General features: G+C 42.1%; 1 protein-coding gene across 1 annotated transcript in view; it reads left to right on the top strand.

Moving 5' to 3' along the window:
- LOC139340536 (protein phosphatase 1 regulatory subunit 29-like) overlaps window positions 1–22,600 on the top strand; it is a 236,834-nt gene that overhangs the window by 67,190 nt on the left and 147,044 nt on the right. Inside the window, exon 2 of the mRNA XM_070976414.1 lies at window positions 13,988–14,254. The gene's annotated coding sequence lies outside the window, so the exon portion shown is untranslated. The remainder of the gene's footprint in view (window positions 1–13,987; window positions 14,255–22,600) is intronic.

Raw genomic sequence — 22,600 nt, 5'->3', positions numbered from 1 at the left:
GTTGCCACATCATTAAAATCTTTTACAGAAGCCCCCTAAATACCCAGCAGGTCTCTGATCACCCTGCTGTCCTGGCAGCCACACAGCAGCAGGAGAGCCTCACTCTACCCAAAACACAAAAGGTATACAACTGGGATAAAAGTGCACATCCAGCACACCATGACGCCACTGGAAAATTAAAATTGCCGTTGTTCTATTTTCTTTTTTGTGTGTTCATCTTTTATCATCTCTGTAGCACGAGTGCTCTTGGCAGGGTCATTCATAAGAAACGTCTTCTTTAATACTCACTGTTCAGTAAAGGCAACAGACTAGGCAGAGCTACACTTTAAACAGAAAACACTACAAGAACCAAAATATACCGAGTTCAGAGTGCTTTGCTTGATGGCCAAGAACTATTTCTGAACTTGAATTCAGTACTTATTCAGTAATAGAAATTAGAAGGGTAAGGGGTTTTTATTTGCCCACACAAAACATTTTTGTAGATTCACAAGATCATTCAGGTCTCTCATGTCAATCAAGGACATACTGTAGCTTTTCTTTTTTTTTTTCTTTTTACTAAAGCCATAATGGTTTTACCATTTAATCTGTATTTATTCAAGCTTTGCTGACCTGTACGTTCTTTTTCAGCAAAATCCATGCAGGAAATCTTGACTTTCGTCGTTCTGCTGTACCCATGGAGTTATTTGAGACCTCAGTGTTTCAGTACTAAAAAAAGAACGTATACATGAAAGGCCAAATATCAGAGCTGACACCTGCACAGAATAGCTTGCGTAGTGTGTCATTAGCTACTGGGAGCTCTGGAGCGACTGGGACCTTAAAATACCCTTCTTTAAGTGACAACCAGTGCACATATTGACTGTTATTGATCTCTATCAGCAACAGAAGAATTGGAGTATTGGCAAGTCCCCATCAGAGCCATCAATGGAAACGACCTTTAAAATAGACTAGAGTGGAACAGACCAGTGACCATCTGTAGCGCATTATAGATATAGCATAACAAACTAATATCATGTTGTGAAATCCAATAATAGTATGTATTTGGCTCTTTTCATCACTTTTGCTTGAAAAACAAATATGGCTCGGACAGGGGGGAGGGTGGGGTCTTTAAATGTCTTCTTGTTCCGTCATGAGCTCCTACATGCATCCCACCTACTCTGCGCTGCAAGGGCTGCCATATGCTTTTTGACTCCGTCTAGGTTTATGTTTTTGTTGTTGTTTTCGTACGCTGCGGTATTTATATTCTGGTCGCCCACTATATCCTGCCCCCCCACTGACACCTTGGCCTGTTGTGTGGGGTTTCCATGCCAACTCTCACCCCAGGCAGCAGCCCTAATTGGCCAGCAACCATGTCATGGTGAGACAAATGAGGAAAGAAAATACAAGACTAATATAACAAAAAAGACTTTTATCCATGTATTTCAAATGAATTAGTGAAGAGAAAAAACAAAATGCTGTGTATAGATATGAAGTGACTTAATGGTTATTTGCACAAATCCATTTAATTTTATCGTTTCCCACTTAAGTTAATGTACCCCATTTGGATCATTCTTCATTAATCTGTGTCTTGTTGCTTCATTCTTTTGTTTACAGTGTGTGTTTGTGCGTGTGTGTGTGTGTGTGTGAGAGAGAGAGAGAGAGAGAGAGAGAGAGAGAGAGAGACTGAGAGACTGAGAGCAAGTTGGCATATCCCTTTGATGGAAGTTGCTGTCCAACATATTTTATAGCAAACATGCGGGACAGTCACCTTGATACACTCAAATCTAAGCAAAATCAGATCCCGCAGCCACTTCCAGAGACTAATTAATTACATTTAAGGGAGAATTTTAGAGTCTGCCCTCCCCATGTTTGATCATTCCCCAGGAGCCAAATGCAGGGTATACTCTGATTTTGTTTGTGTGTGTAGTACCTTTGTAGGCAGAGTTTCCCTGAAGACTTTGAAGGTTATTGTCATAATTTCTTACCTATGTTAACCAAGAAAGTCCTTTTTTCATTTGTCTGCACTCTGCACTTCATTAACAGAGTAGTTGAACATTTTGGGAACACGTTAATTTGCTATGTGCGATGAGGAGGTCAGTGTCACTCTCACATTTGTGTCAATAACAAAACTTGAGTCAGGTCACGTTTAGTCCACAGCAGCATTTCCAAAAACGTTGGAATGCTTGTTAAAACATAGAACAGGTTGTGATAATTTGCTAATCCTTTTTGATGTTTTGAAAACAGTAGAAAGACAACATATATTTAATGTTTTACCTCATCCACTTCACTTGATCTTTGTAAATATATACTTATTCTGAATCTGAGGGCAGCAACACATTTCAAACAAGTTGGGACCAGAGCAACAAAAGCCTGGGAAAGTTGTGGGATGCTCCAAAAACACCTGTTTGGAACACCTGTTACAGCAGGGTTAGGGTTAGGGTAACCCTAACCCCTAACCCTAACCCTGTCTGTGAAGATTCTCATTCATCCCGGTCATGGTACCTTTTTTTTGCAGTAGGCTACAGTAGCCGTATTATGTTACTGTGTAAATTTTTTTGTACAACTATATGCAGCTTGGTCACAATAAACTATCATAAAACCTAAAATATGAATCTGCTAATAGTGACTGCACTGTAGGCCAACATACAATTGCCCCATTATTGAAGCTCTCCACTGATATGCTGTAGATGCACTAATCACAATCATATTGGCTAAGGCAGACAATGGTAGGACACATCCACACAGGCTCAAGTCGTGTTTGTCACTGTCAGATTGATCTCAGCCATAGATTAACCATAGTGCATTGTCAGGACCAATTAAGGAAGGGTCACAGAAACCTCCTGATGATGAGCCAGTTGGGATCAATGGGAGCAAACACACGGACAAATCTCAATGAATCACATGTCTCTGGCAGGGTCTTGGTGTGTTGGTTTGCCAATTTTTCCTTGGGTTTGCTGGATGCACATTCAGGACACATGAAAAAGGTCGGTGGTGGAGAACATAGAGAGGATTTAGAAGACAGGTGGAAAAAGACGCAGACTAACAGTTCGCAATTAATACAGCAAAGGGAAAGGAAAGACCTCGTCTGGAGTGAGGAAAGACATTGGGGAAGAAAGGAAGAAACTGGAAAAAAGAGAGTTTATTAAGGTGAAATCATCTGTTCGCTTGACTTTCTGTCAGATGCAACATCTGAGAAATGCTGATACCGTTTTGGTGACAGTTTTAGAGAATGATCCATTTCACCTCATTGTCCTTACACCAACACTCAAGGTGGTACCGTTACGTGTGAGATCAGGGCTTCTTGACGGGACGAGGCACGGCACTGTAATGTAATGTCATTTGTAAGCAGCAGCACATCAATTACCTTACTGAGACAGAATGTACAGTATAGCATTCTCGGAAAGAAAATGGTGAATTCAAAATAAAATATGCTGATAATCTCCCGGCTATTGAGACAATATTTGAGCTGAGAGTTTGTCGTTTCACTAACAGAGCAAAAAGACAGAAAAAGAATAGAAGATAAAAGCTTTAGAGAGCATACAGACACCGAAATGAATCAGAACGGCAAAAGGAGCAAGCCAAGTGGAGTGAAGAGTGGTGGTGGATTCAAAGCGAGCTTGCTAGTAATCTCCTTGGTGATGTGCAGTTCTATGAGTTGGGGCCATATTCCTTTGAGAAAATAGATGGAGCAGGCGAGTAACAGGAACAGGGAAGAGAAAGGAAAGGAGATGGAAGAAAATGACAGGAAAGGAGAAAGATGACTCAGGTTCAAAGTGAAATGGACGGGTAGCGACATGAAGAGAAGCCGACAGTACTGTCCTGTCTTTGCTTTTGTACTGTATTTTAATCCCTGTCTTGCTCATCAGCTCTGTCTCCTTTCTCTTTCTCTTGTTCTGTTCTGAAATGCTTATACATTACCAAACAGGCTCAGAATAAAACCGCTTTCTTCTCCCTCCTTGCTTCCCTCCCACTTTACATCTCTTTCAATGTTGGGGTGCGTTGGCTGTATTAAATCCCTCTTTTTATCCCGTTGAGTCATCTGTTTTTATGTGCTCCGAGGTCGCCAAAATGGCTGTGCGTGCGCATTCCCCTCACCACCACCATCCTCCACCACCCTCCATAGACTCCTCCATCTCCCTCCTTAGCGAGGCACAAATCTCCCTCTGTCTTCTCCAGTGTTTCTTTTTATCCTTCCATCATCATCAATCCTGGCTGTCACTGGGTGATCCCATGGTCATGAGGCAGAGCTAAGTAGGCAGTGATGGTGCGCTGGTTAATGGTGTTGGGGCGAGATGGGTTTTTTTATGGAGGGGGTGGAGTGGAAGACAAGTTGAAATCTTTGGGCCGACTGGCAATTTAGTTTATTTAGAGGTGTCATGCAAATTCTTTCACATGGATATACGATTAACCTGTGCAGTACATAAAATAATTTAGGTTTGTGCATTTGGGATCTTCTAATAGCACCAAGAGAGTACAGTAGTTTTATAAAGATGGCGCAGTACCCTTTGCTGTGAAGATGTTTAATCCACATGCACTGTGCATGATAATTACTCCCACTTTTACGACAACACTCAGCAGTGGCTTTACGCCACAGAAGAAGAACGCAGAAGCCGTAAAGACGATATGAGGCTCGTAATGCACCATTGAAGCACATGCTTCAATTTGCAATGCCTAAACAGCTCAGATAAAGGCCAGTTATCACACGCAGTGATGTTTTCAGTGCTCGATTAATGACTTGTAGAAAATGGATCCACTGGAATAATGGCTCAGTGCCAAGACAACAGCGATGATGGGTTTTTTTCTTCTACTCTGAGCAAACTATTGCATTTCACAAATAAATAGTCTTTGAATGCCTCCCTGCACCTCTAAAGAAGAAGAATTGGGATTTTCAGAAGTAATTGGAAAAAGTAAAGTTAATAGAGCTGATGGGCCAGTTCACAGAACATCCTATTTTAATGTGAGAATCTATTGAGGCGTCATTTTAAGTTTAAGTAGTAGAGTTAATTCTGCTTTAATTTAATATTTTGTTACGATTTGTCGAATAAAGACAAGTATGTAGTTTATAGGTTGACTCCGTGCATCGCTCAGCATGAGAAGTTAAAGAAGAAAAAAGGGCACACCTTTTTATTTGAAGCGATGTACTTCAGACTTCCCTTGGCAGAAAATGAATGGACAAACCGCTTCTTTTTTAGATTTCATTGTATACCTCATCTGCACTGGTATACACTGCTTCCAGTGAATAATCACAGCCTTGCTCTGTGATTCCTATGCTAACAAAGAATCTGGTCTTCTCCTGCCTGCTACATATTACCAAACTCACCCCCATTGATCAAAATGGAGCACATTGCATCTGTTTATATGGTTATGAACTCACTCGAGTGCTGTGTGGCCAGAGAGGGTGACTGACTGACTGTTTTCCTCTTGGAGTTTACCGTAGCTGTATGCTCTCGTTTCTTTTACATACACACACGCTGTCCTGACACTTCCCTCATATCCAGCAACGCTCCCTTCCTGCTTGTTATAGGCGCTTTTGCCTTGAGTCTAGCCTTCAGCAAATGAAATACATTATCATTTGGAGCGAGGTCAAGTTAAGACTGCTCTACTGTTGGTCCATACAAAACTCTCTGTTTACCTTATCTGTATATGTAGGATCACTGTCCTTCTGCACTGTTTTAAAATTGTGGGACTTTATGTCAAATACACATTCTACACTGCTAAGCCAGTCAGGGCATGACAACCTCGAAGCTGCGGATTCAGGAGCAGCCTTAACGTCAGCAATTTTACCTGTAGTCAGTTTTTCATTTCGGATCTAATGGTCAGTAGTACAAAACTGAAAAATGTGCCTTTGCCCTGTGCACCTGTTTCCCTCGACTTGCTTCTCACAATTTTCATCCATCGTGCAGGCTAGTTGTTTTCCTTGTGTTAGTCATTTGTTCAACTGCTGTTCTTTCAACATCTCAGGAGCTGTGCTGCTGAGAGGACAGCTGGTTGTGAGGACAGTGTCGGCCATGGCGACATTTGTAATGGTCACTGTTGATTGGATGGCCGGACGCTTCTTTAGCACCGCAGCTGATGTGTTGCTTCTGGTGTGAATTCACGGTTGGTCTTACAGAGTATATGAGTTGCGTTTCAGCTTATATTTATTCAGACTGAGCTGACAAGGCATGCTTACTCATTCGCAAGTGGCAAATGTACATTTCCACTGAAACCATTGGCTAGATGAAGTGTCTTTCTCAGAGGAGAACATTTTTAATTGACTTTTCCCAAGCCGGTTTTCCACATGATGTTTGTTTAAGTGACGAGTGTTTGTTTGTGTGCGCGGCCAGGTTCGTCATCGATTTGGGCGTTAGAAAAAGATGAGGTCAGTGTTGTATCTGTGTGTGCTCCTGTTAATCAGCATGTGGGTGTGACTTTGTCCCCACTGACAAACCAGTCCACTAGCGTGGGGGCTGTTGGGTTGGAGGGATTTCAACAGACGGGTTGGAGTTCCGCACTGTGGGTAGTGGCAGTAACAGTGGCTTCTGGCTGTGTGGCGGTCATCTGAATGTCATCCACACACCCACTCAAAGACAACAGGAGATTGGACGGCACAAGCAGGGAACAGGCGAGAGTGAGGTTTTCTTTTTTAAAGTCAGAAAGAACAGGACAGAGAGGCGATGGGGAAGAGAGGGCGTGGGAGCAGAGGAGACGGAGAAGAAGGAGGAGGAATGGTCATTAGGAGGAACGAAAGTCAAGAGATGAGAGCAACAGTGTGGAGAAGCTGCACGACTCAGGCGTAGATGAAAGAGGAGGGGAGATAGTCGGGCCCAGCGGGGAGGAGAAGAAAGCAGTTAGGGTGTGCATTAAATAGATATAATTTGGTTTGGCTGAAGAGAAACAGTGAAAAAAAAGAGAGAGAGAGAAAGCAGAGAAAGAGACTATGGTTGCCAGGGACAACAGACTAATGGGAAATATGCAGTCACTCACTCCTCCCCTCCTCCCGCACCACCATCCATGCTTTGTGGATCTGCATTTGATCCGCCTTCACCTTTATGGTCTCCCTCTTCTCCTCCTCCTCCTCCTCCTCGTCCTCCTCATCCTCAAAGCATCGCTTGTTATCCGTTAATGCTCCCATTCTCTTTCCCTACCTGCATTAACGTGTGAGCTCATACCGCATATGCACTCCTGAAAGTGTGTTTGTCCTCTCGCTCATCTCACGCAGTCTGCTTACCTCCTCCACCCATTGCCAAATCTCTACCCTACCAGCTGTTTCAGCTCTCTCCTCCTTGCCCTCTCACTCCTCCCACTTCCTCTTGCCTTCCTCTAACTTCCCTCCATGTCGCTCCCTCTCTAGGTTTCGTTTTCCTCTGTCTGCTAAGTGAACTCAAGGGAGTGGAGAGAGCTTACAGGATAATTCTAGTTGACTTCAACCTTATAGTTTTGTCCAATATTCTTATTAATATTAACATTAACACAGAGAGCTTGCAATGCAGCAACAGCACTGAAAAGTATGTTGATGGGGCAGAAGCAGAAGTAGTCAGAAATTTGGAAAATGAGGATTAAGGAGAAGCTCATTTCCCAAAAAAGTCCATTTTATACAACAACCATCACTGTGTACAAACCAAATGTGCAGTTCAACTGACCCACTGCCCTGACTGCACTTGTGTGTAGACAAAGTTTAAGTGTTCAGCGAGGGATTAGCAGCAGGATTGCAGAACGTAATGATCCTCCAAAACCCTGTTTCTATTCACAGCAGAAGATAAATTAAGGACAAGGTTTCCCCTTTAGTTTATTTGTGTGTTCAGTAATCACAAAAGACTGTTCTCTTTATCTCTTTCCATCTATTTATCCTCTGAACGCACAAATAAGCCTTGAGACTGAGCTGAAAATGAAAGAGAGGCGGGGGGTGGGGTCGGGGTTGGAGGGTGCACAAAAACAACAAAAGTAAAAGTTAACAAAACCTTATTTCTAAGTTTTAATTGTGGTTACTTCCTAAAAAAAAAAAAAGAAAAAAAGTAGCCTCACACAGATAATGCTGAAATCCAAAAGCTGTTTATGAGGGACTGGCTTCATCGCATACTGATGACCTGAGGCCTTAGCGAGATAACTTCAGGCTTAACCCTGGCTTTTCGGTACCATAAAGGTGGCTTACTTTCTATCGGGCTACGTTGCCGTGGTAACCTATGCTGAACACCTAACCTGCTCCGGAGCAGGATCAGTTCAGGATAAGAGCTCAGCAGGTATAAAAGCCCCACCTACTGACCAATCAGTTCTCTTGGAAAATGGCCTGTCCGTTTTATGAGAACCCGGTGGATCTTGGTGCACAGCTTGTGCGAAGAGCACTCAGGCACGAGAGAATATTTAGAGATCGCTGTAATCCGTTCGAATTGTCTGAACAATCACTGTACGAAAGGTACAGGTTTTCGGGAGAGGGGTTACAATACATCTGTCAGCTGCTGGAGCCTTACATCAGTAATGTAACGCACCGCAACCACGCGCTGACAGTCCCGCAGACAGTGTGCATTGCACTGAGGTTTTTTGCCACAGGTAATATATTTCTTAGTGATGTTTGTAATTATTATGATGTCTTTAAATCCCTCGTTGGATGGGTTACAAGCAAGCCACAGATAAAATGCCATTAATCAATTATTTGTTTAAGTAAATCATGGATTGATTGATTCATTCATAGGTACTTTTATGTATTCTGTTGGCGATGCTGAAAACCTCGGGAAAAACACAGTATGTAGAGCTATTCATAAAGTCGCGGGGGCCCTGACTGAGCTTGTTGATGCATTCGTGGTGTTTCCCGGCCACCTGCCCACGCAATGCATCAAAGAGGGCTTTTATGACATCGCAGGTAAGCAAGGTTGATGTGTAATTTGGATAATGTAGACTAAGCCCTGGGATGTTTGCCGTTGTATATTGTATTGTATATAGCCTCCAACATGTAGGCCTACATATACATATGCTACATGTATAAGATATAGTAAGCGTACTGACCACTTTGAAGTATATTTTTATACTTATGTTTGATTTGCTCCCATGTTCCCTTTGCTCCACTCGGGTTGCATCTGAAATAATAAGGCTACAATCACATGCCATAACGAAAAATTTCATACACACATACATTTATGGAACACACAAATGTTACTGTATTCAGATATACAAGTGCAGTCATAGTGGGGAAGTAATATTATAATTGCACTAACTTACGCATTGACACAGTCGGTGATTTTTTGCCAGCAATCCTTGCGCCGGCAGCTGCAACTGTGTTGCTTTTTGCCTGGATTATTGATTTGTATTCCTCGTATTTATTAATTATTATTGTTTGCTCCTCCGTAGTGAAATATGCGACTCGGGCTGATTTTTCCATGTTTGCGATTGGTCGCATGCAGCAAACTCCGCCCTTTTTATGTGAGCATGCACAGATCTAGATTGGACAAGCCTGAATTGAATTAGTGAGTTGATAGCCGGCTTTATGGTACCGAAAATCCGGAGGGCGGATGTCTCGTTAAGTGAAGCCCGATAAGTAAGATGAAGCCCGGCTAGGTTAATCAAGCTTTATGGTACAGGCCTCAGCTTTAGTATATTGTTGTTGTGGGTTTAATGGGGAGTGTTGGGGAAAAATGCAGCCCAGAGTGTCCTAAGTTCAGGACAATTACTGATAAAAATGGCTAATGACTTAGAAAGTTCTATAGTTAATGTATTATAACAACATTTTTGGCAAATCATATCATTATAGCAGATTTTCCATGGCCCAGTGTAATGTCAGCATTGGAGAACTCAGCGGTAACTGCACATGCCAATTATAAAGTTTAAAGTGGTAATAAAACACATCACAGTATTTATTTTTCTACCTGTTTATAAGCTGTCCATATGTTTTTCCATTGTATTCTATAAATATATTTATATGTATGCCCATTGTACAGTTCTTACATTTTACTGTTTCTCACCATGCTACAAAAGTATTATATTTTATTTAAAACTGTGTTATATTTTATTTATATATTTTAGCTGCTCCACTATCTCATATCTTCTAATTAGATTTTGTTCCACTTTTTCATTATACACCTTTCTCTCTCTCTCTTTTTTTTTTAAATGTTTCTCACAGTTGTAGGAAACCTGAAAGAGAAATTTAGAGTAATTACCACTGACTGCTTTGCTCTACTTGTTGCGCACATGATAATAGAAGAACATGAACTTAAAAAATGCAGGAGTTAATTGCACGCCTGACGGGAGGCGAGCGCTGCATCCTTGACTTTCCCCCTTGCCGCCTAAAGGGCACTCTACTTCTCGTGTTTGCACTGAATGTCGGCATTCGACGTAAATTGTGAGGTTCAGAAATTGTTCAATGTGGATGTAATTTGTGGAGAAACTAGGTTGGGTTTAGGTAAAATATTGGTTTGCTGACAACCTGTCAGATTAAGTACATTTCAATCTGGCTGTTAACTTTATGTTATGCTTATGCTGTGTTTCCTTTCGCTGATGTTGAATCATGAATCATGGGAATGCACTGTTGAATAACAACCAAACAGCCTTCAGTCAAAAAGTGCAAGATATTCTAATATATAAACGCAATAAAATTATAAAGGCTTATATATCATGTCATTTTGTGTTCAGCATTTAAATTCAGTTGTCATTACGATACGGAGCACATGCTGCATCTTAGACTTGTGTGAATTCCCGAGGTAACCACATTTCACAGATTAATGCACATGGCAAAACATTTCTACACTTCAGCTAAAATAATGTCAATTTTGAGTAATTGGACCAAAGAGACTTTTCTCTTTAGTGGCCTCACAGGCTGTGTGTCATGAAAAAACATCACATTATGCCCGTTAATTATCAGTTTTCAGAAGTTTAGATGCAACCACTCTGAGCCATCTAACAGCTAATTATAGTAGCGGCGTGTTAAATACAGAGCCACTCGTTTGCCTTTATTTGATCCTCTGACAGTTGAAGAGAGCACAGGGAAACCAGCAGGGAATACGTTTTATAACAGATAATTTTATAAAACTGTGACGCTAAATTGTTAGAAACCAAAAACCTGTCATTCTCTTATCAGAGATTGTTTGGTTGCCGGACGCGGCTACCCACTGAAGTGCTTCTTTGTTTGTGCTATTGGGAGTCACACAGACGCAGATCCTTCTTATTTTGCATATATGAGGACGTAATGCCTCATCTCTTCTTGGTAAATTATTTAATAGCTCTCTGTGTGGATCCATCTTCATTTCAGTCAGTCTAACAGGCTGCCCTCACTTCTGAAGTCTCCTACTCCTCATTCATCCCCAGACTCCATTTACCTTTTCCCCTCTTGTCCTTCAGTGTCTACCCTCCCTTCCTCCGTTGCCATATCTCACCATTTCACTCCTGCCTCTGTTGCTTGATGGATTATGGCCTCTGGCTTATACTGTTGAGCGCTGTAGTGGGTCAAAACATAATTTTCACCCATTTATGCCTCAAACTACACCGTGTCCACTCTCCTTTGTTCTAGTTCTGAGAAAGCTGGTCTGGTTTTTCCGTCAATGACTCTCTCTCTCTCTCTCTCTCTCTCTCTCTCTCTCTCTCGCTCTCTCTCTCTCTCTCGCTCTCTCTCTCTCTCATATCAACTGCATCTTTTATTTTTTAATTTCTAACACTTCCTCTATAGTCTGGGCCTTGATGAAGCTTTGTTTATTGTTTCTTTCCTTTTTTTTCCAAAGCACATTTATTCTTTGCTTTCAACTGAACCGAACAAATGAAGTCCTTTCCCTCCCTTCGCTCATTTTTTCTCATTGCCACCTTCCTCCCCGGGCTTTGATATTCCTTTTTATGCCACCTCCACACATTCTCAAGACCGCCATCGTCATGAGGTAATAGTCAGTAACCTGCTGTTTCTGACATTTAACTTTATTATTCTCTGCATCTGCCAAACTGATCCTCCCTCTTCCTTTCTTCTCTCTCTTTTCTCTCTCTCTCCCACACCTCCCTCCAACCCTCTCCCATCTAACCTTTACTTAAAGCTAGAGGATTTACATGCAGATGGAGAGAGAAGATCTTCAGCCCTGTTGTCTCTTGAAACCATTTGGTATCTCTGAAATGCTGCCGTGGCCCCGCCTCTCTTATAACCAGCTGGGTTGGCTCGAACCCCTGACATTTGACAAGGCCAAGAGCGTTTCCTCTGTCTTTGACCAGCCGATGTATATTTGTGTATGTGTGTGTATAGCATGAGCTGGCGGTTGTTCAGACATGTTCCTCTGGTCTGTGGGCTAAAAGGGTGGGGGGTAGTCACAGCTGTATGGATGTACGTCTCAAGAGATGAGACAAAGCAGGACTAAAAACAGTCCCGTCTGAATCTGTTACTTATATTCAGGTTTTCTTGAGACTGTCCTGCTTTTTTTAGCAAATGCCCCAAAATAACACATGTTTACATTTAATTAACAAAGCCCTTGAGCCTCTGTAGGATTTATGACTCTTGTCAGTTGGGAGCAAAGAAGAAAATAAAGGCTGGATGAGCCAGCAAAACTGACAGGCAGCGCTGGTTTTGTTGAACCATCACTGCAGGTCGCTCTTTGATGGGGCACCACTTTCTTTGAAGCTCGTCTTTACAATTGTGACTTGTTTTGGAGGGAACTGACAGATGATGTATTTTGTCATTTCATTTGAAGGACTTTTGCTTTTTGTGATAAAAAATGCCCACAGAGTTTCACTTTAGACTACCGTAATTTCCGGACTATTGAGCACACCTGAATATGAGCTGCACCAACTAAATTTAGAAAGAAAAAAAGATGTGTACATATATAGGCTGCTGTTGTCTATAATCCGCAGGTGCCCATGTTTCATATTTAGACAGAAAAATGGTACATAGAAAGATTTTTTTTAACTTTTAATTACCATAAATAAATGTTGTTTTTTTTTTTTCCAGTGTCTGTAACACGGCAGTAGCACAGCAGTAAAACGACTGTAAAAGTGCAGTAACACGCCTGGTTAAAAAACATAACCAGCCTCGCCTGTTAGCCTACCAGAAAAGTCATTCGTCACTATCTTCATCTTCCTCCTGCGCACTGAAACCACTGAAGTCATCGTCTTCAGTGTCCGAATTGAACAGCCTCAGAATGGCTGGAAAACAAGCGTCTTCCTCGGTGCATTATCTCTTCCACCTGTCTGTCTTGCTCTTGCGTTTCCTGCTAGAGTGCCCCCTGGAGGCCGTTAGCCCATAAAAATCTATAGATTAGCCGCTTCGTTGTTTAGACTGCAGGGTTCAAAGCCTGTGAAAAAAGTAGCGGCTTATAGTCCGGAAATTACGGTATTTCAAAAAGTCCCATGGAACAGTAAAGGGAGAGTCAGCAGGTTTGGCCAGGCAGAGTCTCAGACATGCGTTCTCTGTTTGGCTGTTCTCCACGCGCCTGAAGATAAACCCTTTTATGGAGAGAAAGGTTTGATTTCATAAGATGGCCAATAAGGCAGGGCTGCTCTAGTTACACGTCCTAGTGCAGTATGAGGACACCATTATTTTCTTGAAGCTATGCTGTGCCCACTTCAGTGGATTTTAAAATATTTTCTTTTTGACTGAAATTTACTAACCATTGGCAAAAAAAAACCAAACTAAAAAATCTGCGTATGTTTGTGGAAATAATAAATTACACGTGGGATGTCTCATCTTCGTGGGTTAAGTCATCTTAAAGTCAGTTCCTGATCAAAATGGAGAGGCAGTGGACTTATTCAAAGGTGAAGCTGCCTTCGTCTGTTTATCAGTCAAACACAGATACAGCACCTGCATACATAATCAGACCCAATCTAGTTATCATCTGGTATGAAATTTGCCAATAAATATTAGGTAGAATTTGACCAAACAAAATTTTTCAATCAGGAAAAGGGCACTTGGTATGCGAACCTAATCAAGCCTGTCTGGTTAATTTAAGTTTTGCATTGATTTGATTTTTATCTCCGTCCCCCACCCTCACTCTCTCTCCTTGCATGTTTCTTTGACTGAAAAGTAATTACAAGTTTTAATAACACCTCCTTCCCTCTCTTTTCTCCTTCTCTCCTTCAGCTCTGCTACTGAGATTTCTGGTTTCGGCCTGTGGAGAAAGAACTGTTTGCTGTGGAGTGGACACGGGGCAATCAGACCCGCAGAGTGTAGACCACCAACGCGTTTCATTGTTTAAAAGGACATCTTAAGAACTCCTTAGTCACATATTCAAATTCAGTACCATCCAGACCCGGGAGATCAGCTGACGCTCTACCCAGCCTGTCCTCGAACGGGCAGGACTTCTCTGCCTTCCTTTCTCTGGAGTTCAGTTAATCGACTAAAGCAGAGGTAAGTGAGTCAGTTCATGCTGCTCTCTCGATAGGAAAACCTCTTACAGTCTCGTGTAGATCAGCTGTCATTTTGACTCCCATTCAATTCTAGTGAGCCATGGTGTTAATAAGTCCAGTGCTTTGGGCTGGGTTTGACAGGGCAGCCAGCCTTAGCTGATGGCTCACCCACTGAAGCTCTTTTCAGCGAGAGCACTTGACAGTGCCCTGTGGCATTTCAGTGTGAAAAGCATTTGAACATTTTTTTTATTCTTTAATGGCACGACCAATTCTGTCCAAACTATCCCGCCTGGCAAAGCGGGACTTCTGTTGCCATAGCAGCAGGTGCTGATCCATATGCATGACTGGGATGCGATTTCGGGAAGGTGAGCTGAAATGTGCTGGAGGAGAAAAGCCTGACTTAATGTATTTGTTGGATCTGTCGTTTTTGTGGAAACGGATCGGTGGCTTTGGCTCGGTGTCGAGGTCAAGTCGAAGTTTTGCGCTGCCACGATGATGAAATTTGTTGACATTTAGAGGAAACTTACAGGAACAGCAACCCATATACTGTAGTTATTTTGGTTTCGGTCGAGCATCCTCTGTGTCCTCTACGTTTCTGTCCCACTTTTGGTGTCACGCTGAAAATTCTCCGCGCTGAAAGGGATCTTGTTTTGAAGACGATACTGGGTTATCATCCTTCATCGCAAATGTAGGTCCTGTTCTAGATCTGCAGCGGGAAACTGGGTTGTATTTTTCTGTTGTTGCATTTGAATGCTCATAAATAAATCTGCCTTTAAGTTGCACTGTCCTTAATGATCTTTTTGAGTTTATTCATTAGATTTAAACTTGAACAAAAGCTGAAATCATAACACACATTTCTGTGCATGAGGTGTTATCATTCAGTTCAAAGATTTATTATATATTTCTAGGCCTGAATATGTCATTCACTTTGATTTGTTTATGTTTTTATATGAGCTCAAATCAAATCATCAAGCGTCCATTTTCTTTATCTCTTGCAGGAGGAATTGGGCTGTATATTTATATTTTACACATGAAGTCACACAAATCTTTAAAGTCTCTCACAATGGGAGAAAACTGCAAACGTCTCAGATTAATGCAGCGCTATTGCTTTCATCTTTTGATCTTTCGGTCATAAAACTAACCACAGATGATGTCTGCGACTCCTGTGCTAGCTGCCTCCTGTCTGCGCATGGTTTGTGGAGTCTGATTTAGAAATAGGTTGATCAAAAGTTTGGATAAGCAAAGTACAAATAACCCGCAAGGCTTTTGGAAATACAAAATGCAGATAATTACTCAGAAACTCTTATGTTGGCATGCTATTTAAAGTGTGCATTTTCAGTTTAAATTGCTAGTTGTACCAAGTACAGACAGTTCTGCTGAATCAATCCACCCTCATTTTGGCTTGTTATGGTCATTTGGACAATCATTTGGGAGAAAGGAAGACATTTCTGTAAACAAGACTCGATGAGCCCAGATTCCATTTTAACCACGAGTCTCTGTTTCTGTTTCTATTCAGAGGAAATGTATTTTCATTTAATTGTTATTCTTTCTTTAATGTTGCTGTTGGCAGCAGAGGTCTTGTACATTCAGATGTGACATTTAGAATTTGTGTTGATTTAACAACAATACCACCTGTTAAAAAGGGCATTTCTCTAAGTTTGCTCAGAGACATGTTAGACACATATTAGTTAAAATATTAAATTGCATTTGTTAGAGCTCTAGTAATATAATTTGATATGTTTTATACATAATGTACAGTGTATCCTGGACTTTTTAGGCTTCATCATGGATTAACATGATGTTTTACAACGCTTTACTGATATTCAGATACCTAGAAAAGCAGCATGTTGTTTAATTCATCTGCCAAAAGCCTTCCAGTCTGCTTTGAATTCACTTATTCGCAGTCATTTAATGAATGTCTTCCTAATTCAGAAGGTTAAAAAATCATTAAGATCAAAACCAAATCAAAACCAAAACCAAGACTCCTGTAGTGATGTACCCATCGGCGCTTTGGCTGTACAGTTTCTCATGATGTGCTGCAGAAGGTTTTTGATCTTGTATTGGAAAGACGCACAGAGACCCAGCGTGGCGTCTGCGGCCATGCTCAACAACAAACTGTCAACAGATTTCTCTTTGATCGGTCTCATCAGGTTTTGGCGTTAATGGATCAAGATGGCTTGCTACTATGTAGCCCTGAGATACATTTCAAGTCTCCTCAAAGCACAGAAACACGTTTCACTTTCTGCTAAGGCAGCAGCCAGTAGAAGTGTAATGAAGACCTAAAGCTGATCAAACATACGTCCGAGCTCATCGGGCTGTTAGGATAGAGGCAGCTTCATTACTTGGAATGATAAATGTTCTTCCATACCAGCATGGATCATCTGTTTCATCTGTTTTCTCTGTTCTCAAGGTTTATTCAGTAAGCACCTGAGTTATGGCGGGCGTTTCGGAGGCTCACGCTAAGTCATTTTCTCATTTCTCACTTGTGATCTCCACATGGAAAAATCAGTATAGAATAAAATGGGCCTTCAACTGCTTTAAATCACAAGGAAACTGTTGCTTAGCAACTGACCACAAACTTGGTTAAAGCATTGTTCTTATATTAAGTTTGCTGTTTCTCACTTTTCAACTTCGTGTCAAGTACAAGAGTTGGTGTCAAGGGTTACTGTCTTCATAAACATCGACATTTTTTTCCTCTTCACATTAAAAAAGGAAGTCCACTTGAATCTTTGACATATTTGCTGTTTACTTTAGCTTTGTACCACAGGGGCTTCACAATGCTAGCTCCCCCTCTGAACGTTTCACAGAGCTGTGAATGTCATTTGGCTAAAAAACGGTGACTGTTTTACCTCAGTCAATGAGAATTTTCTGCCCGAGAAGCTCTGTCTGTTGTAAAAATGTTGCTGTGACTAAAACCTTCCCTGGTTCTTTCTTTTAAGAGGATGTTAAAATATGTTGGCTGAACATTGCACATTGGACGGACACAACAGGAGTTTACATTTACACAGCCTGATTCTTCTTCTTTCCTCGCTGTTTTTTCCTGTGTTGGCATCTTCTCAACTCTGGAGTTCACAGTAACTGCAGTACAGAGTATTCTCCAGTAGTTTTTTGGATGCAAAGCCTACTTTTTTTTCCATCATTGTATTCTCTGTGGTAAATTGTACACTCTGCACAACTTAAATCATAGCACGTAGCTTGTACCAGCTCTCTGGGACGCATATGAATCTATTTAATGTTTCTGAACTCCATGCGGCCTACTGCACACAAAATTTCCATTGCACCTATACCTTTAGCGCACCCCTCTTGTCACTTTCTGCATAACAACAAAGTGCATACAACTCAATTACATTTCTAAATCAGTCTGTTTTGAGATTCCCTTCTTCATTACTCCCTGTTTAAGCAGGTGGTGAAATGGGATTTTCTTGGCTTGTCTGTGATTCTATTGTTGTGCAATTAATTTAACTTGAGTCTTTAGCTTGTTGATCCTAAGATCAACCAGCAAACATTGGTATGACAGGAGTCCTAATACGCCAGAGTCATTTAGATGAAGCACATGAGACATTTGGGTGTTTCAATATATCATATGAATATTATAACAACATGGGTCCTTACAATGTTCATCATTATCCCGATGAAGGCCGGGATTTACGGTCTCATTAAGCAGGATGAGACTATTTTGTGTCGAAGACATCTGGCGTAGGCAATAAATTCACTGAAATCTCTTGTGGAGGAATTTATTTGGAAAAAAAGAACAACAAAAAAATCCCCTCATCTGTCAAACTTCCTCATCATGAATGGCTAATAGAGCTGCTCAGCCCGTGCATGTGTGAGCTGCAGGGCTGAGCAGTGTGATCTGTCCCATCTTTTCAACATGCGGCATGTTGGTGTGATTCTGACGCGACTTGATTGAATGGTTTATCCTCCTGGAGTCAGAGGTTAGTTGACTCAGTGTTCACCTTGAGCAGCACACAGCACATCACCATTCATCTATCTGAGCACATCAGCCTGTGTGTGCGTGCGTGTGAGAGCAATTCTTGATGCATGACTGTAGGCCAATGGCTAGATTTTGATTGTGAAATATGTGTGTGTCAAGGTGAGTGCATGGGTGGCCACATAAGGCTTTGCGAGTGAAAGCCTCAATGTGCGTTGCAGAAAGTGTCCTTGGTGTTATCAGTGCATTGGTGTATGTGAGGGACAAATATGGGTGTATCTGTGAGAGAGTACTGTGATTATGTGTGTAAGAGACAGAAAGTACAGTTGCGTGTGTGTGTGTGCGTGCATGTGTTTTGGAAGTCAAGACCACCTCTCAAAGCTTTGCTGTTCACTTCACATCTTTCTCATCACCATGGTGATAGCTCAGTCTGACACCGCTGTATTTGGGGAGGAATAACTGGAGTTTGCTGATAAGGACTCCGACTGTGTGTACATATGCATGCTTTTGTTCATTGCCGCAATCTCTGGAGCATTTCTCACCTTTCCACTTTCTTAATAAGCGACTTCCTCTCTGATCTTGGGTCTTTCATTTTCTCTTTTCTTTCAGTCCGCCTCATTTTGAATAATACATCTTAATTTCAAGTGCAGATTGATGGATCTTTAAGTGCTAGTGTTTGTCTCAAGTTGAATGATAGCTTTAGGAACCTCTGAGTGATATAATGTCACTGAAGGACAGTTAAAAACCTCTGAGTAATATATCTTTAAGTTGAATGGAGGTCTTAGAGACCTGTGGGTAATGCATCTTCAGTTCACTGATAGATTAACAAATCAGCTAATTTGACTAAAGAATCAATCAAAGCAGTGAAGGATTGCATCCACTTAATTGGAATAGGCCATAGATCTCAGCACAACTTAAGGACAAAGGATATAAGATGACGTAATCGTGCTATGTGCTCTCTGTATGTGTGTATTGGTTAGGCTCTTGCATTCATCACTTGCTGCGTCTAATGTTGGTGATGCATCATTTTAAGCTTATCTACAGTTGCAATTGTTGCAAATCACGCTGAATAAAAGCCGCCGCTAAATCTGTAAACTGCAAATTTTGTGTGAGCGTTTGCTTTAAAAGCCGCTGTTTGGAGAATTGTGGTCCAGGATTCAACTCGGCATGCTCAACAATAAGCCCCCAGGAGGTCGCGCTAATCTGTTTCATCACCTCTTCATCCCACCATCCCTCAATCCATCCAATTTTTTTCCCCACTCTTCCTCTCCATTCTGCCATTCTGGAGTGCCAGGTTCTACCATGGCTATTCGAACACAGGGAGGAGCTGTGGAAGGCTGCCAGACACTCCCCACGCATCCTTCCCGAAACCACACACACGCACGCACGCACGCACACACACGCACGCACACACACACGCACGCACGCACACGCACACACTTGTCATGAGCCAAATGTCATCAGGATGCTCTTCCAACTCAGCTCACTCTTGTTGCCCCTCCACCTGGGATATTCCCTTCTCCTCTGCCCCCTTGTGGTAAGGTCCTCATTGAACCTGGGGGCTACAGTTCAGCCACCCTGCAATCAACCCCCACATCCTGGGTACCCTCCTGACATGAGGAACGCCCGTTGGGATGGAGGTAAGGCGGTAAGGAGGGAGGGAGAGCCGTGTGCCATGCTAATCTCATTAGCGCTGCCATGATTGAATCCTGTAGGAATCTGCCGCCATTGCCAGGAGAGATGGAGTAGCTTGTATATTATTAAAGGGTTTTCTCTCTTGCAGGGGATGTAGAGGTTAGGAAAGGGAAGATAGCATGAAATAGATAGAGAGAGAAAGAGAGAAGGGGGAGACAGACAGACTGCAAATGAGGGAAAAGAGATATAAATGAGCCAGAAAAGGAGAAGACAGCAACAGAGAAATGGAAAAAAGAGAACGAGATGTGCCCCGCCACTATAACAAAACTATCTATATAAAAGCCAGTCAAGAGTGAAAACAGGGGCAAGTTAGAGAGAGGGGGTGATGAGAGAAACTGATAAAAACAAATGAAATTCTAGCTTAGTACTGCAAATTAGATACAATGGAAAAAAAGACATCATCTCTAATCGCTTTATTACTGCAGCAACAATGGATGCAACTCCTAATGTAATGTTACAACATGAACCACACTGTCACCCAAAATTAAACAATATAAAGCGGCAAACAAACAACCTTTAGCGAGGGAAGCGTGGCTGGATATGCTGCGCGCTGGCCACAAGTGTTTAAGCAAAAGCGGGAAAAGCTGTGGTCATGCAGCAGCAGCACATACAGTCGATGCGCTCACATGTGACAAGCATGAAATCAGATGTGAAAGGCAGGCGAGCGTCAGTTGTCTTTAGGGCAAAAGGAGAAGGCCGCGAGTTTGTGACATTGAGCTGATTCAAAGGAAGAAATGGCTGAAATCATTTCACTGAGACACGTCCATTATTCTTAAGGACACCTCGCCTCCCTGTATTTATGGAAGTTGACTCTTCTCAGGTTTTTCTCACTTTTTATCTTTCTCCCCGTCTCTCCTGTCAGTTTATGGCAGTTCTGCCCTTTTACAGCCTCCCATGCGGAACCATAGTACAAGAGATTTTTTGAAACCTCGCTAGACAGCGTCCTTCGTATGCTTGTGGCTGTCCAAACAAGACCTTAGCCTCCTCGTTTTCCCCTTATCTCTAATCCTTCCTTCCCAACTACAGGCGAGGGCGTGATCTTCAAACACCCCTTCCTCCTCTCTTTCCTCTCTTGACCTCTTTTTCTCTCGCCTCCCTGACTTTCCTCCACATCCCTCTCATGTCTTTTCTCCATCCTCTTTGCTCATTTTTGTGTCTTTCCACTCTTTAATTTGTTCCCTGTCTGCTCCCTCGTCCCTCTGTCTTCTCTGCCTCTCCCCGTGGGGTTTCATCTTGTTTTTGCTGCAGCTCCAGTGACTTCCAACCCTTGAGTTTTAGAATCATCGTCTAAGCAGACTGTTGTTTTTCTGTCTATGGTTTGTTGGTGTCTGGGATTCTGACAGATTCACTTACTGTTGCAACTCAGTCGGAGAAGTTTTGGATGTGCGTGTGTGCGTGCGTGTGTGTGTGCGTGCGTGTGTGTGTGTGCGGGCAACATGGAGGAAAGTGACACTTGAGAAACACGCTGTTTGTTGCAATATATCTCATTAAAGATCAAAAGTCAAACGCTCTTGATAAGACTATCTAACGGCTCCCTGGCTGCCTTAATCCTGTTTCCTGCTTTTTCCTCAGGGGGAGTACGTAATCTATTCTGTGTCTTGGACACTTTTTAATGGCGCACTTTTTAATGCTATGTGTGTTGACATTATACGGTATATTGCGTATACGTAATTGACAGTTCGACAGCTGATCAAAGTGCAGGATCAGAGTCTGTCAAAGCTGAAGCTGTAATGAGAGTTTGGCGTGGAGTTTTAGCATACACGAGTAAAAATAATGTTTTCTCAAAGCTGCTTTCGCTTATATATCTTATCAATATCACACCTACACCACTTTTCTCTCTCACATACACCTTGGCACGATCTGCATTATCACGATTTTATTCATGCACATATTGATAACAGCAATGCTTATCTCCATACTCTTATCAGTACCCGTCCATAACTTGAGCAGGACTGAACTGGATGCACTGGTGCTCATACCGAGCCTTTGTGTACTGTAAAGTGATCGTGTTTTTCCCGCAGGGATTTATTTTCCCTGCTTTAGCACTGTAAAAATCGGAGACATTGGAGACCTACATGACCCACAATGCAACTTGGGTGGTTCGGTCAGAATATTTGGAGTGTTATGCTAGCAGTGGCTTTCGTCCCGGCGCCATCATCAGGTCAAATTGTCCAATACTTCTGACTTAAACCCACTATGGATTTCCTTCGTCCTCTTATCTCTCTGTCTTCTTTCTCAACCTTACTCTTTCTCTTTCCTCTCATCCCAGTTTCGCTGTTCCTTCTTTGATTTTTTTAAATCTTTCTCTTGCCATCCTTCACCCCTCCTCAGCCTCGGTTTTGTTGTTCTTTTTGCCGGCTGTGCACCGTTGACATGTCTCCGTCTCGATTTGTTTGCTTATCCATGTTGTCTTGTCAGAATCACCATCCGAACCGCTTAAATGCTAAAGACACGACGCAAGCCGGGAATTTGCCCCGATGGACCGCTGCCACGCTGTCCAACAGACCTCTCTAATCTTTCTGATCCATCCTCTCGTCGCACTGCTCATCTTTTCTTTCCTCTTTCATTCTGTTTCATTTCCATGGTATTCGATCTCCTGACTCCTTCCCTCGGACCACTTTACATTGTCTCTTTTCATTTACTTCACTTTATCACAGAGATGACCTTTTGTTATGTCCCAGACTTTTCGTCATACACGTTTCCTCTACCTGTCTTTTGATT

This window comes from Chaetodon trifascialis, chromosome 2 (genome assembly GCF_039877785.1).
Source record: "Chaetodon trifascialis isolate fChaTrf1 chromosome 2, fChaTrf1.hap1, whole genome shotgun sequence".
In the NCBI taxonomy this organism is placed as follows: Eukaryota; Metazoa; Chordata; class Actinopteri; order Chaetodontiformes; family Chaetodontidae; genus Chaetodon; species Chaetodon trifascialis.
The sequence above is the reverse complement of the archived record's forward strand: the minus strand, read 5'-3'. Positions and strand labels throughout refer to the sequence as shown.